The sequence below is a fragment of the Arachis hypogaea genome, chromosome 17 (genome assembly GCF_003086295.3).
Source record: "Arachis hypogaea cultivar Tifrunner chromosome 17, arahy.Tifrunner.gnm2.J5K5, whole genome shotgun sequence".
Classification (NCBI taxonomy): domain Eukaryota; kingdom Viridiplantae; phylum Streptophyta; class Magnoliopsida; order Fabales; family Fabaceae; genus Arachis; species Arachis hypogaea.
Window position 1 is genome coordinate 64,084,677 of NC_092052.1, and position 14,841 is coordinate 64,099,517.

The 14,841-nt window shown below is 39.1% G+C and overlaps 1 non-coding gene across 1 annotated transcript; it reads right to left on the bottom strand.

Moving 5' to 3' along the window:
- Nucleotides 1-7,239: 7,239 nt before the first annotated feature.
- Nucleotides 7,240-7,347, bottom strand: LOC112768471 (small nucleolar RNA R71). The gene has a single exon (XR_003185893.1). It is a non-coding gene; the product is annotated as a small nucleolar RNA R71 (small nucleolar RNA).
- Nucleotides 7,348-14,841: the final 7,494 nt, after the last annotated feature.

The following is a 14,841-nucleotide window of genomic DNA, read 5'->3' on the forward strand; positions in this document are numbered from 1 at the left end:
GCGTAAGAAAGAGAGTGGGGCACAGAGGTGGCTGGGGATGATGGCAGTGGCGTCCGGCGCGGCGGAAGAGGGTGGCTCGGCGGCGGTGGCGGCTGTTCGGAGGAAGGGAGGGAAAGGTAGGGGTAATGGTGGTAGGGGGTAATAGGGGAAAGGAGGGGGCGTGTGGGTGGCGCTGGGCAGTGGCGACGGGGCGGCGGCGATGGGTGGTGACGCGGCGTGGGCAGTGGCGGTTAAGGGGGAAGAAGAAGAAAGAAGAAGAGAGAAGGGGGAAGGAGGAAGGGGGGTGGGTGGCGGCGGGTTCTGGGTGGTCGACGGCTTCTGGCGGTGGCATGGTGGTGGCTGGGTGGTGGTGGTGTGATTGGAGAAGAAGAGAGAGAGGAGAGGGGTTTGAGGGGGGCGCAACTGATAGGGTTCGCGTGACTGGGGAGTTATAAATTTGAATCCACGCGATCGCGTGGGGCACGCGGTCACGTGGTTGGGCTGAAATGGTGGTTGACGCGATCGCATGAATGGCGCGATCGCGTGGAGGGCAAAAAGAGTGAATGACGCGATCGCCTGAGGCATGCGATCGCGTCGCTGGAATTTGTGCTAAATGCACGATTCCAGCGTCATTTCAGCGCAACTCTCTGTCTCCTTTTAGGGTGTTGTGCAATCCATGCGACGCGATCGCGTCGCTCACGCTGTCGCGTGGGATTGAGGTTGTGCAAGTGACGCGATCGCGTCAGGGGCGCGACCGCGTGGGCATTTTGTGCAAAACGCACGATGGCCGCACGATTCCAGCCTAACTTTCTGGATGTTGGATCTTTACGCCGATCTCCAGGTCACGCGGCTGCGTGAATGACGCGGTCACATGGGAAGTGTTTTTCGCAACTTGACGCGATCGCATGAATAATGCGATCGCGTCGCGCACCCTTTTTTTTATATGCAGGTATGCAATTATGCAGCATGCAGAATGCAATGATTAATATGAATGAGATGCAAAACTCCAGGTTCAATAAAATAAAACATGAAAACAAATAAAACTAAATAAAAATTAAAAAAGGGACGATCATACCATGGTGGGTTGTCTCCCATCTAGCACTTTTAGTTAAAGTCTTTAAGTTGGACATTGAATGAGCTTTCTGTTATGGTGGTTTATGCTTAAATTCATCCAGAAATCTCCACCAATGCTTGGAATGCCAATAGCCTCCGGTGTCCCAAACTAGGCATGTGAAGCTTCTAAGCAGCTTCAAACAGATTGTGAGGCTCCCGGGGTGATGATTGTCATCATAGATTCCAAGATCCCAAACTTTGCTTTAAAATCCGCCTTCGTCTTGATCTATACTTTTCCGTCTGGGCGGTTTAGAAATTAGATTCTCACCAGGATAACCAAACTTTTTATGAGATCCTTCTGATTGATCATGATGTCAATCCGTGCACTTTGAGTTGAAGCGTGGAACCTTTTTGAACCTTGTGCACCAACTCTGAGTACGAGCTATTTCCCTTTTACTCTTAAAGTCGCAGAGAGCTCTAAGTTGGCCATCTGTTTCAAGCAAACTATATGCAAGTGGAAAAACACAGTTAAAAGTTAAGGATTGTACCCACTTGAAACTTGTATTGGGTGGTAATGGCTTTGGGATAGGTGGTTCCAGTGGTTCTGTGAGTTCTACTCCCTTGTGCTCTTCTGTGAAATTCTCCACTTCCTTGCAAGATTCTTCAAATATATCCATGTCCTGATCAAGGCCATCTATGTCTTCCTCATCACTTAAGTCATAGACTGGAGGTTTAGAGAAATCTACCTCCGTATCATCTTCGTATTCACTTGGGAAAGATTCTTCGATCTCAGAGAATTCGCTTGCGGATGCAAGTTCATTACTAGGAGAACTTGACTTGTGACTATCATCATCAAGGAAATTTTCTTCTTGGGTTATTCTGTCTAGTTCTTCATGAAAGACTTGCTCTAGGGATTGCGCACAATCCTCCTTAGCATCAATTGTAACATCCTTGACAAAATGCTCCACAACTTTGGATTCTCATGGAGGTTCAGCATCTCCTAAGTCTTCAACCAACTCTTCTTCTTCAATAATAACAGCTTCCTCTACTTGTTCCAGTACGAAACCATGCTCTGTCTTGTCTACTGGAGTTTCTAGTATCTCCTTCATGCTACGCTCTTCGTTAGATTGTCCACATGGGGCTGTGGGAGGTCCTTGAATGTTCAAATGTCTAGAAGATAATTGACTTACTGCTTGCTCCAGTTGATGAAGGGTTGTTTGAAGTCGATTTACTGTTTCCTTGAGGCGAACCTCTGATTCACGGGGTGATAGATTTGGATATGGCATAGGGGGAAGTGGTGGTGTTTGGGAGTAATTGGATTGGAACTGGGGTAAATGCGGATCATGTGGTGGCGAATGGTGAAAAGCGGCTTGTGAGTGTGGTGGTTTGAAGTTACGTTGAGAGGATGGCCTATAAGCACAAGGTGGGCCTTGTTGGTAATTACAAGGTTGTCCACCATATCTATTTGCTTGGTATGCATTATGGAATGGTCTTTGTCCATGATATCTTGGAGGGTGTTGTTGCCTAAAGGGTTGATCAGATCCTCTTGGCTCCTTCCATCTTTGATTGCTCTGACCTTGATGCATGTTCCTGTTATAACTTCCATTCCTTTCAGTAACATTAGAACCAAACTCAAAGCGAAAGGGGTGAGAATTCATAGTAGCTAAAAAGAAATAAAGAGGGGAAAAATAAAGACAAATAGACAAGTAAAAGAAAAATATTTACAATAACCAATAATAAGGCACACGATTGCAGTTCCCCGGCAACGGCGCCATTTTGATGAGAGAACTTTTGCGTGGTCTAGAAATTTGCGGATAAATCCCCGTTGCAAGTATATTTTCTAAACCTTCAAAAGTCCTTTCATACAAACATTTTGGTTGTCACAAGTAACAAACCCCTAAATAAATTGATAACCGAAGTATTCAAACCTCGGGTCGTCTTCTCAACGAACTGCAGGGAAGTATGTTCTTATTATTGGTTATGGAGGTTGTAAATTGGGGTTTTGAGAATGAGGAGTGAATAGCTTAATTAGCAATTAAAGTAAATGAAGAATAAGTAATTTAAATGGCAAGTAAAATAAATAAATGACTGTAAATAAACTTTTGGCAAGGTATGAGAAATTAGAGGTCGTATCCTAGTTATCCTTATCAATGATGATGAGAATTGAATCTTAATTCCACTTTGTTAACCTTTACCAAGATAAAGGGAGGTCAAGGGATTAATTAGTTTGATCTTCGAATCCTATTTATTTCCTAAGAAAAGATTGAGATTATTGAAGTTCAGTTTAATTAACAAAGATAACAATTATCATTCATGTTTGAGTTTGATAACTCCTGAGTTACGAATTTCTTAACCAAGACCAAAAGGGGAAAAGTAAATCTACTGGAATAAAAATGTCTTCAGATAAGAATAACAATAATGTAAATAAGAGAAAGCAATATTAAACTGAAATACCTCAAATAACATTAATTCAAAAGAGTAATCTCTAACATGGAAGAATTCATAAATTAAATTTCAAAAGTAAATAAAAGGGAATATTGAACCTGATGAAGAGATAATCCTGAAAGCGAATAAAATCCTAATTCTAAATCCTAATCCTAAAAAGAGAAGAGAGAGGAGAGAACCTCTCTCTAAACTAAATCTAAATCATGAAAACTAACTAAAAGTGGAGACTCTCCCTGAATGGATGCATTCCCCCACTTCATAACCTCTGGTCTATGCCTTCTGGACTTGGAATTGGGCCAAAAAGGGCTTCAAAATTTGCTGGGGGCATTTTCTGCAGTTTCTGGTGCGTGGCCTCTGTCACACGTCCGCGTGGGTCACGCGGTCGCGTCATTCGGAGTTTTCCTTGTCACGCGGTTGTGTCAGTCATGCGACCGCGTCATATGTGTTCTGCTTAAGACGCGCGGTTGCGTCAGTCATGCGACCGTGTCGCTGCTTCTTCGCGCTTGGCATGCGTCCGCGTCGCCCATGAGAGATCGCGTGGATGCCAGTTTCTCCAAAAACTCCATTTTGTGCTTTCCTTCCATTTTGTATGTTTCCTTTCCATCCTTTAAGTCATTCCTGCCTTAGAAGATCTGAAACTACTCAACACACTAATCACGGCATCGAATGGAATTAAAGGTAATTAAAATAATTAATTTTAAAGCCTAGGAAACATGTTTTTCACATACATCACATAATAAGGAAGGAAAAGTAAAACCATGCAATTAATATGAATAAGTGGGTGAAGGATTGAATAAATCACTCAGATTAAGCACAAAATATATCATAAAATATGGGTTTATCAATCATCATTCCCAACCTATGAACGCGTGCCTGACAACCACTTCCGTTCTACCTTAGATTGAATGAATATCTCTGGGATTCCTTAATCACAGTCTTCGTGGTATAAGTTAGAATCCATGGACGGCCATTCTTGAGATCCAGAAAGTTTAAACCTTGTCTGTGGTATTCCGAGTAGGATCTGGGAAGGGATGGCTGCGACGAGCTTTAAACTCGTGAGTGCTGGGCGTTGTGACAGACGCAAGAGGATCAATGGATCCTATTCTAGTATGATCGAGAATCGACAGATGATTAGCCATTCAGTGACAACGCATTGGACCATTTTCACTGAGAGGACATGATGTAGCCATTAACAACAGTGATGCCTAACATACAGCTTGCCATAGAAAGGAGTATGAATGATTGGATGAAGATAATAGGAAAGCAGAGGTTCAGGAGGAACGAACGCATCTCTATACGCTTATCTGAAATTCTCACTAATGAATTACATAAGTATCACTATCTTTATTTTATATTTTATTTATCTTTTAATTATTAAATATCTATAATCAATTGAATCTGCTTGACTGAGATTTACAAGGTGACCATAGTTTGCTTCAAGCCGACAATCTCTGTGGGATCGACCCTTACTCACGTAAGGTTTATTACTTGGACGACCCAGTGCACTTGCTGGTTAGTTGTGCAAAGTTGTGACAAAGAACTAAGATTATGAACGTGCTTATTGAGTATTTAGCGCCGTTACCAAGGAATGGAACCATCACGATTTCTGCACACCAAGTTTTTGGCGCCGTTGCCGGGGATTGTTCGAGTTTGGACAACTGACGGTTCATCTTGTTGCTCAGATTAGGTAATTTTATTTTATTTTTAAGCTTTTTTTATTTCTTATTTTTGAAAATAATAAAAAAAAATTCTTCTTTTTCGTTTTTCCAAAATAATTTTCGAAAAATCCAGAAAAAAAATTAATAAAACCATAAAATCAAAAATAATTTCGTGTTTCTTGTTTGAGTCTTGTGTCAATTTTTAAGTTTGGTGTCAATTGCATTCTTTTATTTTTCTTAAAATTTTTTTGAAAATTCATGCATGATGTTCCTCATGATCTTCAAGTTGTTCTTGATAAGTCTTCTTGTTTGATCTTTAAAATTTCTTGTTTTGTGTCCTTTCTTGTTTTTCATATGCATTTTTGAATTCTTAGTGTCTAAATATTAAAAATTTCTAAGTTTGGTGTCTTGCATGTTTTCTTTTATTAAAAATTTTTCAAAAATACATACTTGATGTTCATCATGATCTTCATAGTGTTCTTGGTGTTCATCTTTGCATTCAAAGTGTTCTTGCATGTTTCCTTTGTTTTAATCCAAAATTTTTATGTCTTGAGTCTTTTTGATGTTTTTCTCTTTCCTTATTAAAATTCAAAAATCAAAAAAATATCTCTTCCTTATTTTACTCCTAATTTTCGAAAATTGCATTGAATTAGTCAAAAATTTCAAAATCATATCTTTTTTTTAGTCAAGCAAAATTTTCAATTAAAAAAATTCTATCTTTTTCAAATCTTTTTCAAAAATCAAATCTTTTTCAATTTTTCCTTCATATTTTCGAAAACTTTATGATTGATTTTCAAAAATCTTTTTCTGATTTTGTTTCATAATTTCAAAATCTTTACTAACAATTAATGTGATTGATACAAAAATTTTAAGTTTGTTACTTGCCTATTAAGAAAGGTTCAATCTTTAAAGCTTAAATCATATCTTTTTGTTTCTTGTTAGTCAAGTAATCAACTTTAATTTTCAAAATCAAAATCTTTTTTTAAATTTCTTTTTCAAATATTTTTCAATTATATCTTTTTCAATGTCAATCACATCTTTTTCAAAATCAATTTCAAAATCTTTTCTAACTTCTTTTCTAACTTCCTATCTTTTCAAAATTTGATTTTTAAATCTTTTTCAATTAATCACTTAACTTTTTGTTTGATTTTAAAAGTTTACTATTTCAATCATATCTTTTTCAAAACTACCTAACTAATTCTATCTCTAATTTTCGAAAATCACCTTCATATTTTTCAAAATTCCTTTTTAAATTAACTAATTATTTAAAATTTAATTTAATTTGATTTAATTGTTCCTTTTTTAATTTTCAAATTTTTAATTTTAATTCTAATTTAAAAACAAAAATACTTTTATTTTATTTTATCTAATTTTCGAAAATTCTTCTCCCTCACCTCCTTCTATTTATTTATTTATTTACGAACGCTCCTCTTCATCTAAGAATTCGAACCTACTCCTCACCCTTGTGTTTGGATTCTCCTTCTTCTATTCATATTTTCTTCTACTCACATAAAGGAATCTCTATCCTGTGACATAGAGGATTCCATATTTTCTTTTCTGTTTTCTTCTTCTTCATATGATCAGGAGCAAGGATAAAAACATTCTTGTTGAAGTTGATCCGGAACCTGAAAGGACTTTGAAGAGGAAGCTAAGAGAAGCTAAAACACAACACTCTGAAGAGGACTTTACAGAAATTTTCAAAAAAGAAGGAGACATGGCCGAAAATAATAACAATGTAAGGAAGATGCTTGGTGACTTTATTGCACCAAATTCCAATTTACATGGAAGAAGCATCTCAATCCCTGCCATTGGAGCAAACAATTTTGAGCTGAAACCTCAATTAGTTTCTCTGATGTAATAGAACTGCAAGTTTTATGGACTTCCATCAGAAGATCCTTTTCAGTTCTTAACTGAATTCTTGCAGATCTGTGATACTGTTAAGACCAATGGCGTTGATCCCGTCTACAGGCTTATGCTTTTCCCATTTGCTGTAAGAGACAAAGCTAGAATATGATTGGATTCTCAACCTAAAGATAGCCTGAACTCTTGGGATAAGCTGGTCACGGCTTTCTTAGCCAAGTTCTTTCCTCCTCAAAAGCGTAGCAAGCTTAGAGTGGATGTTCAAATCTTCAGACAAAAAGAAGGTGAATCCCTCTATGAAGCTTGGGAGAGATACAAGGAACTGACCAAAAAGTGTCCTTCTGACATGCTTTTAGAATGGACCATCCTGGATATATTCTATGATAGTCTGTCTGAATTATCAAAGATGTCATTGGATCATTCTGCAGGTGGATCCATTCACCTAAAGAAAACGTCTGTAGAAGCTCAAGAACTCATTGACATGGTTGCAAATAACTAGTTCATGTACACTTCTGAAAGGAATCCTGTGAATAATGGGACGCCTCAGAGGAAGGGAGTTCTTAAAATTGATACTCTAAATGCCATATTGGCTCAGAACAAAATATTGACTCAGCAAGTCAATATGATCTCTCAGAGTCTGAATGGATTGAAGGAATCATCCAACAGTACTAAAGAGGCATCTTCTGAAGAAGAAGCTTATGATCCTGAGAACCCTACTATAGCAGAGGTGAATTACATGGGTGAACCCTATGGAAACACCTATAATCCCTCATGGAGAAATCATCCAAATTTCTCATGGAAGGATCAACAAAAGCCTCAACAAGGCTTTAATAATGGTGGAAGAAATAGGTTTAGTAATAGCAAGCCTTTTCCATCATCCACTCAGCAACAGACAGAGAATTCTGAGCAGAATCCATCTAGCTTAGCAAATATAGTCTCTGATCTATCTAAGGCCACTCTAAATTTCATGAATGAAACAAGGTCCTCCATTAGAAATTTGGAGGCACAAGTGGGCCAGCTGAGTAAAAGAGTCACTGAAACTCCTCCTAGTACTCTCCCAAGCAATACAGAAGAAAATCCGAAGAGAGAGTGCAAGGCCATTGATTTAACCATCATGGCCGAACCTACAAGGGAGGGGGAGGACGTGAATCCTAGTGAGGAAGACCTCCTGGGACGTCCAGTGACCAATAAGGAGTTTCCCTTCGAGGAACTAAAGGAATCTGTGGCTCAATTAGAGACCATGGAGATTCCATTGAACCTCCTTCTGCCCTTCATGAGCTCTGATGAGTATTCGTCCTCTGAAGAGGATGAAGAAATTACTAAAGAGCAAGTTGCTAAGTACCTTGGTGCAATCATGAAGCTGAATGCCAAATTATTTGGTAATGAGACTTGGGAAGATGAACCTTCCTTGCTCACCAATGAACTGAATACATTAGATAGGCAGAAATTACCTCAAAAGAAACAGGATCCTGATAAATTCTTAATACCCTGTACCATAGGCACCATGACCTTTGAGAAGGCTCTGTGTGACCTGGGGTTAAGAATAAACTTAATGTCACTCCCTGTAATGGAGAAACTTGGGATCCTTGAGGTGTAAGCTACCAGAATCTCATTAGAGATAGCAGACAACTCCAGAAAATAGGCTTATGGACTAGTAGAGGATCTGTTAGTAAAGGTTGAAGGCCTTTACATCCCTGCTGATTTCATAATCCTAGATACTGGGAAGGATGAGGATGAATCCATCATCCTTGGAAGACCCTTCTTAGCCACAGCAAAAGCTGTGCGTGATGTGGACAGAGGAGAATTGGTCCTTCAACTGAATGAGGACAACCTCGTGTTTAAAACTCAAGGATCTCCTTCTGTAACCATGGAGAGGAAGCATGAAAAGCTTCTCTCACTATAGAGTCAACCAAAGCCCCCACAGTCAAACTCTAAGTTTGGTGTTGGGAGGCGACAACCAAACTCTAAGTTTGGGGTTGAACCCCCACATTCAATCTCTAAGTTTGGTGTTGGGAGGTCCCAACAATGCTCTGCACATCTGTGAAGCTCCATGAGAGCTCACTGTCAAGCTATTGACATTAAAGAAGCACTTGTTAGGAGGCAACCCATTGTTATCTAATTATATTTAGTTATTTTCTATTGTTATTTTATGTTTTCTTTTGGTTGATGATCATGTGAAGTCACAAAAACTACTGAAAAATCAAAAACAGAATGAAAAATAGAATGAAAAACAACACACCCTGGAGGAAGAGCAGTCTGGCGTTAAACGCCAGAAACAAGCATCTGTCTGGCATTTAACGCCAGAAACAAGCATCTGCCTGGCGTTAAATGCCAGAAACAGGCTACATTTGGGCGTTTAATGCCAGAAACAAGCAGCAGTCTAGCGTTAAACGCCAGGATTGCACAGCAAGGGCGTTTTACATGCCTAATTGGAGCAGGGATGTTAAGTCCTTGACCCCACAGGATCCCTACCTTTTCTTCTCTCCTCTTCACACCTTTTTATAATTCTCTTCCCCAAATACCCTTCACCAATCACCTCAATCACTCTTTCCCATCACCTCTTCACCACTCACATCCATCCTCTCTTCCCAATAAACCCCACCTACCTTCAAAATTCAAACTATTTTCCCTCCCAAACCCAACCCTAATGGCCGAACCCTAACTCCCATCCCACTCCTATATAAATCCCTCTTTTCTTCTTCATTTTCACACAACACAACCCTTTCTTCTTCCCTTGGCCGAATACACACCCCTCTCCCTCTCCTCCATTCTTCTTCTTCTTCTACTACATTCTTTCTTCTTTTGCTCGGGGACGAGTAAACATTTTAATTTTGGTGTGCTAAAAGCATAGCTTTTTGTTTTTCCATAACCATTAATGGCACCTAAAGCCAGAGAAACCTCAAGAAAGAGGAAAGGGAAAGCAAAAGCTTCCACCTCTGAGTCATGAGAGATGGAGAGATTTATCTCAAGGGTCCATAGCTCAGTAGTAGAGCATTTGACTGCACATCAAGAGAGCCCACTCATGGACCTCAACAAGAGCATGAGAAATTCCTCACCATGAAATCTCTGAGATGCCTCAGGGGATGCACTTTCCTCCACAGAATTATTGGGAGCAAATCAATATTTCCCTAGGAGAATTAAGTTCCAACATGGGACAACTAAGGATGGAGCACCAAGAGCACTCCATCATCCTCCATGAGATTAGAGAAGATCAAAAATCTATGAGAGAGGAACAACAAAGACAAGGAAGTGACATAGAGGAGCTCAAGAGCACCATTGGTTCTTCAAAAAGAGGAAGACGCCACCCTCACTAAGGTGGACTCATTCCTTAATCTCCTTGTCTATTTATTTTCTGTTTTCGGTTTTTATGCTTATCATGTTTGTCTATGTTTGTGTCTTTACTAGATGATCATTAGTGTTTAAGTGTCTATGTCTTAAAGCTATGAGTGTCCTATGAATCCATCACCTCTCTTAAAAAAAATCTTTTAATTACAAAAGAACAAGAAGTACATGGTTTCGAATTCATCCTTGAAACTAGTTTAATTATTTTGATGTGGTGACAATACTTTTTGTTTTCTGAATGAATGCTTGAACAGTGCATATGTCTTTTGAAATTGTTGTTTATGAATGTTAAATATGTTGGCTCTTGAAAGAATGATGAAAAAGGAGAAATGTTGTTGATAATTTGAAAAATCATAAAATTGATTCTTGAAGCAAGAAAAAGCAGTGAATACAAAAGCTTGTAGAAAAAAAAGAGAAAAAAAATAGCGAAAAAAAAAGAGAAAGAAAAAGAAAAAGCAAGCAGAAAAAACCAAAAGCTCTTTAAACCAAAAGGCAAGAGCAAAAAGCCAATAGCCCTTAAAACCAAAAGGCAAGGGTAATAAAAAAGGATCCAAGGCTTTGAGCATCAGTGGATAGGAGGGCCTAAAGGAATAAAATCCTGGCCTAAGCGGCTAAACCAAGCTGTCCCTAACCATGTGCTTGTGGCGTGAAGGTGTCAAGTGAAAACTTGAGACTGAGCAGTTAAAGTCGAGGTCCAAAGCAAAAAAAAGTGTGCTTAAGAACACTGGACACCTCTAATTGGGGACTTTAGCAAAGCTGAGTCACAATCTGAAAAGGTTCACCCAGTTATGTGTCTGTGGCATTTATGTATCCGGTGGTAATACTGGAAAACAAAGTGCTTAGGGCCACGGTCAAGACTCATAAAGTAGCTGTGTTCAAGAATCAACATACTAAACTACGAGAATCAATAACACTATCTGAATTCTAAGTTCCTATAGATGCCAATTGTTCTGAACTTTGAAGGATAAAGTGAGATGCCAAAACTATTCAAGAGGCAAAAAGCTACTAGTCCCACTCATCTGATTGGAGCTAAGTTTCATTGATATTTTAGAGTTTATAGTATATTCTCTTCTTTTTATCCTATTTGATTTTCAGTTGCTTGGGGACAAGCAACAATTTAAGTTTGGTGTTGTGATGAGCGGATAATTTATACGCTTTTTGGCATTGATTTTAGTATATTTTTAGTATAATCTAGTTACTTTTAGGGATGTTTTCATTAGTTTTGATGTTAAATTCACATTTCTGTACTTTTCTATGAGTTTGTGTATTTTTTTGTGATTTCAGGTATTTTCTGGCTGAAATTGAGGGACTTGAGCAAAAATCAGATTCAGAGGTTGAAGAAGGACTGCTGATGCTGTTGGATTCTGACCTCCCTGTACTCAAAGTGGAGTTTCTGGAGCTAGAGAACTCAAAATGGCGCGCTTCCAATTGCGTTAGAAAGTAGACATCCAGGGCTTTCCAGCAATGTATAATAGTCCATACTTTGACCGAGTTTAGATGACGTAAAAGGGCGTTGAACACCAGTTCTAAGCTGCTATCTGGAGTTAAACGCCAGAAACACGTCACAAACCAGAGTTGAACGCCAGAAATACATTACAACCTGGTGTTCAACTCCAGAAAGAGCCTCTGCACGTGTAACATTCAAGCTCAGCCCAAGCACACACCAAGTGGGCCCCGAAAGTGGATTTATGCATCAATTACTTACTTCTGTAAACCCTAGTAGCTAGTTTATTATAAATAGGACTTTTTACTATTGTATTAGACATCTTTGGACGCTTAGTTCTTAGATCATGGGGGCTGGCCATTCGGCCATGCTTGAACCTTTCACTTATGTATTTTCAAACGGTAGAGTTTCTGCACTCCATAGATTAAGGTGTGGAGCTCTGCTGTTCCTCAAAGATTAATGCAACTGTTTTTCTATTCAATTCAACTTATTCTGCTTCTAAGATATTCATTCGCATTTCAACATGAATGTGATGAACGTGACAATCATCATCATTCCCCATGAACGCGTGCCTGACAACCACTTCCGTTCTACCTTAGATTGAATGAGTATCTCTTGGATCTCTTAATCAGTATCTTCGTGGTATAAGCTAGATTGATGGCGGTATTCATGAGAGTCCGGAAAGTCTAAACCTTGTCTGTGGTATTCCGAGTAGGACTCTGGATTGAATGACTGTGACGAACTTCAAACTCGCGAGTGCTGGGCGTAGTGACAGACACAAAAGGAGGGTGAATCCTATTCCAGTATGATCGAGAACCTCAGATGATTAGCCGTGCTGTGACAGAGCATTTGGACCATTTTCACAAGAGGATGGGATGCAGCCATTGACAAGGGTAATGCCTCCAGACGATTAGCCATGCAGTGACAGCGCATCGGACCATTTTCCAGAGAGGATTAAAAGTAGCCATTGACAACGGTGATGTCCTTACATAAAGCCAGCCATGGAAAGGAGTAAGATTGATTGGATGAAGACAGCAGAAAAGCAGAGGTTCAGAGGAACGAATGCATCTCTATGCGCTTATCTGAAATTCTCACCAATGATTTACATAAGTATTTCTATCCTTATTTTATTATATAATTTCGAAAACTCCATAACTATTTTATATCCGCCTGACTGAGATTTACAAGATGACCATAGCTTGCTTCAAACCAACAATCTCCGTGGGATCGACCCTTACTCACGTAAGGTTTATTACTTGGACGACCCAGTGCACTTGCTGGTTAGTTGTATCGAAGTTGTGAATGAAAAACAATTTATTAAGACGTGCGTACAGAGTTTCTGGCGCCGTTGCCTGAGATCACAATTTCGTGCACCACTTGGCTGGCCATTGGCCATGTCTAGTGTTTTGGACCGGAGCTTTCTTTGAAAGCTTGGCTGGCTAGTAAGCCATGTCTAATTCCTGGACCGGAGTCTTAGACAAGCATTGCAATGATTCTTGGATTTCTTATTAAAAATTTTGAATCCCTTTATTTTCTTTTCCACTCAATTTTCGAAAAATCACAAAAAAAATTTATAAAACCATAAAAATAAAAAATATTCTATGTTTCTTGTCTGAGTCTAGTGTCTAATTTTAAGTTTGGTGTCAATTGCATGTCTTTATTCTTCTAATTTTCGAAAATTACATACATTATGTTCATCATTGATCTTCAAGATGTTCTTGATTATTTCCTTGCTCTGATCTTTAAATTCTCTTGTTTTGTGTGTTTAGTTGTTTCTCACATGCATTTTTTAAATTGTTATATTCCTTAGTATACAAACTTTTAAGTTTGGTGCCTTGCATGCATTATGTATTTGATTTTAGTTTTCCATGATTAATTGCATTTTGATTGTTCCTCATCATTAAAAATCCAAAAATTTTTCAAAATTATGTCTTTTCAAGTCAATAATACAGAGAATTGACGATTCAGAACATGCAGCAGAGGAATTACACAGAAAAAGCTGGGTGTTCAAAATGCCCATTGAAGAAGGAAAACTGGCGTTTAAACGCCACCCAGGGTACCTGGCTGGGCGTTAAACGCCCAAAAGGGTAGCATTTTAGGTGTTAAACGCCAGAATGGATACCATTCTGGGCGTTTAACGCCAGGATGACATAAGAGGGAAGATGCCTGCAGAAGCTCAGGAACTCATTGAAATGGTTGTAAATAACCAATTCATGTACACTTCTGAAAGGAACCCTGTGAATAATGGGACAAATCAGAAGAAATGAGTTCTTGAGATTGATACTCTGAATGCCATATTGGCTCAGAACAAAATATTGACTCAACAAGTCAATATGATTTCTCAGAGTCTGTCTGGAATGCAAGCAGCAACAGTCAGTATCAAAGAAGCTTCATCTGAAGAAGAAGCTTATGATCCTGAGAACCCAGCAATGGAAGAGGTGAATTACATGGGAGAATCCTATGGAAACACCTATAATCCTTCATGGAGAAATCATCCAAACCTCTCATGAAAGGATCAACAGAGGCCTCAACAAGGCTTCAACAACAATAATGGTGGAAGAAATAGGTTTAGCAATGGCAAACCTTTTCCATCATCTTCTCAGCAACAGACAGAGAATTCTAAGCAAAGCTACTCTGACTTAGCAACCATAGTCTCTGATCTAATCAAAACCACTCAAAGTTTCATGACTGAAACAAGGTCCTCCATTAGAAATTTGGAGGCACAAGTGGGTCAGCTGAGTAAGAAAGTTACTGAACTCCCTCCTAGTACTCTCCCAAGCAATACAAAAGAGAATCCAAAAGGAGAGTGCAAGGCCATCACTATAACCCTTACGGCCAAACCTGGAGAGGAGGAAGAGGCAGTGATCTCCACTGAGGAAGACCTCACTGGACGTCCACTGGCCTCCATAGAGTTCCCTAATGAGGAACCATGGGAATCTGAGGCTCACACTGAGACCATAGAGATTCCATTGAATTTACTTTTGCCATTCATGAGCTCTGATGAGTATTCTTCCTCTGAAGAGGATGAAGATGTTACTGAAGAACAAGTTGCTAAGTACC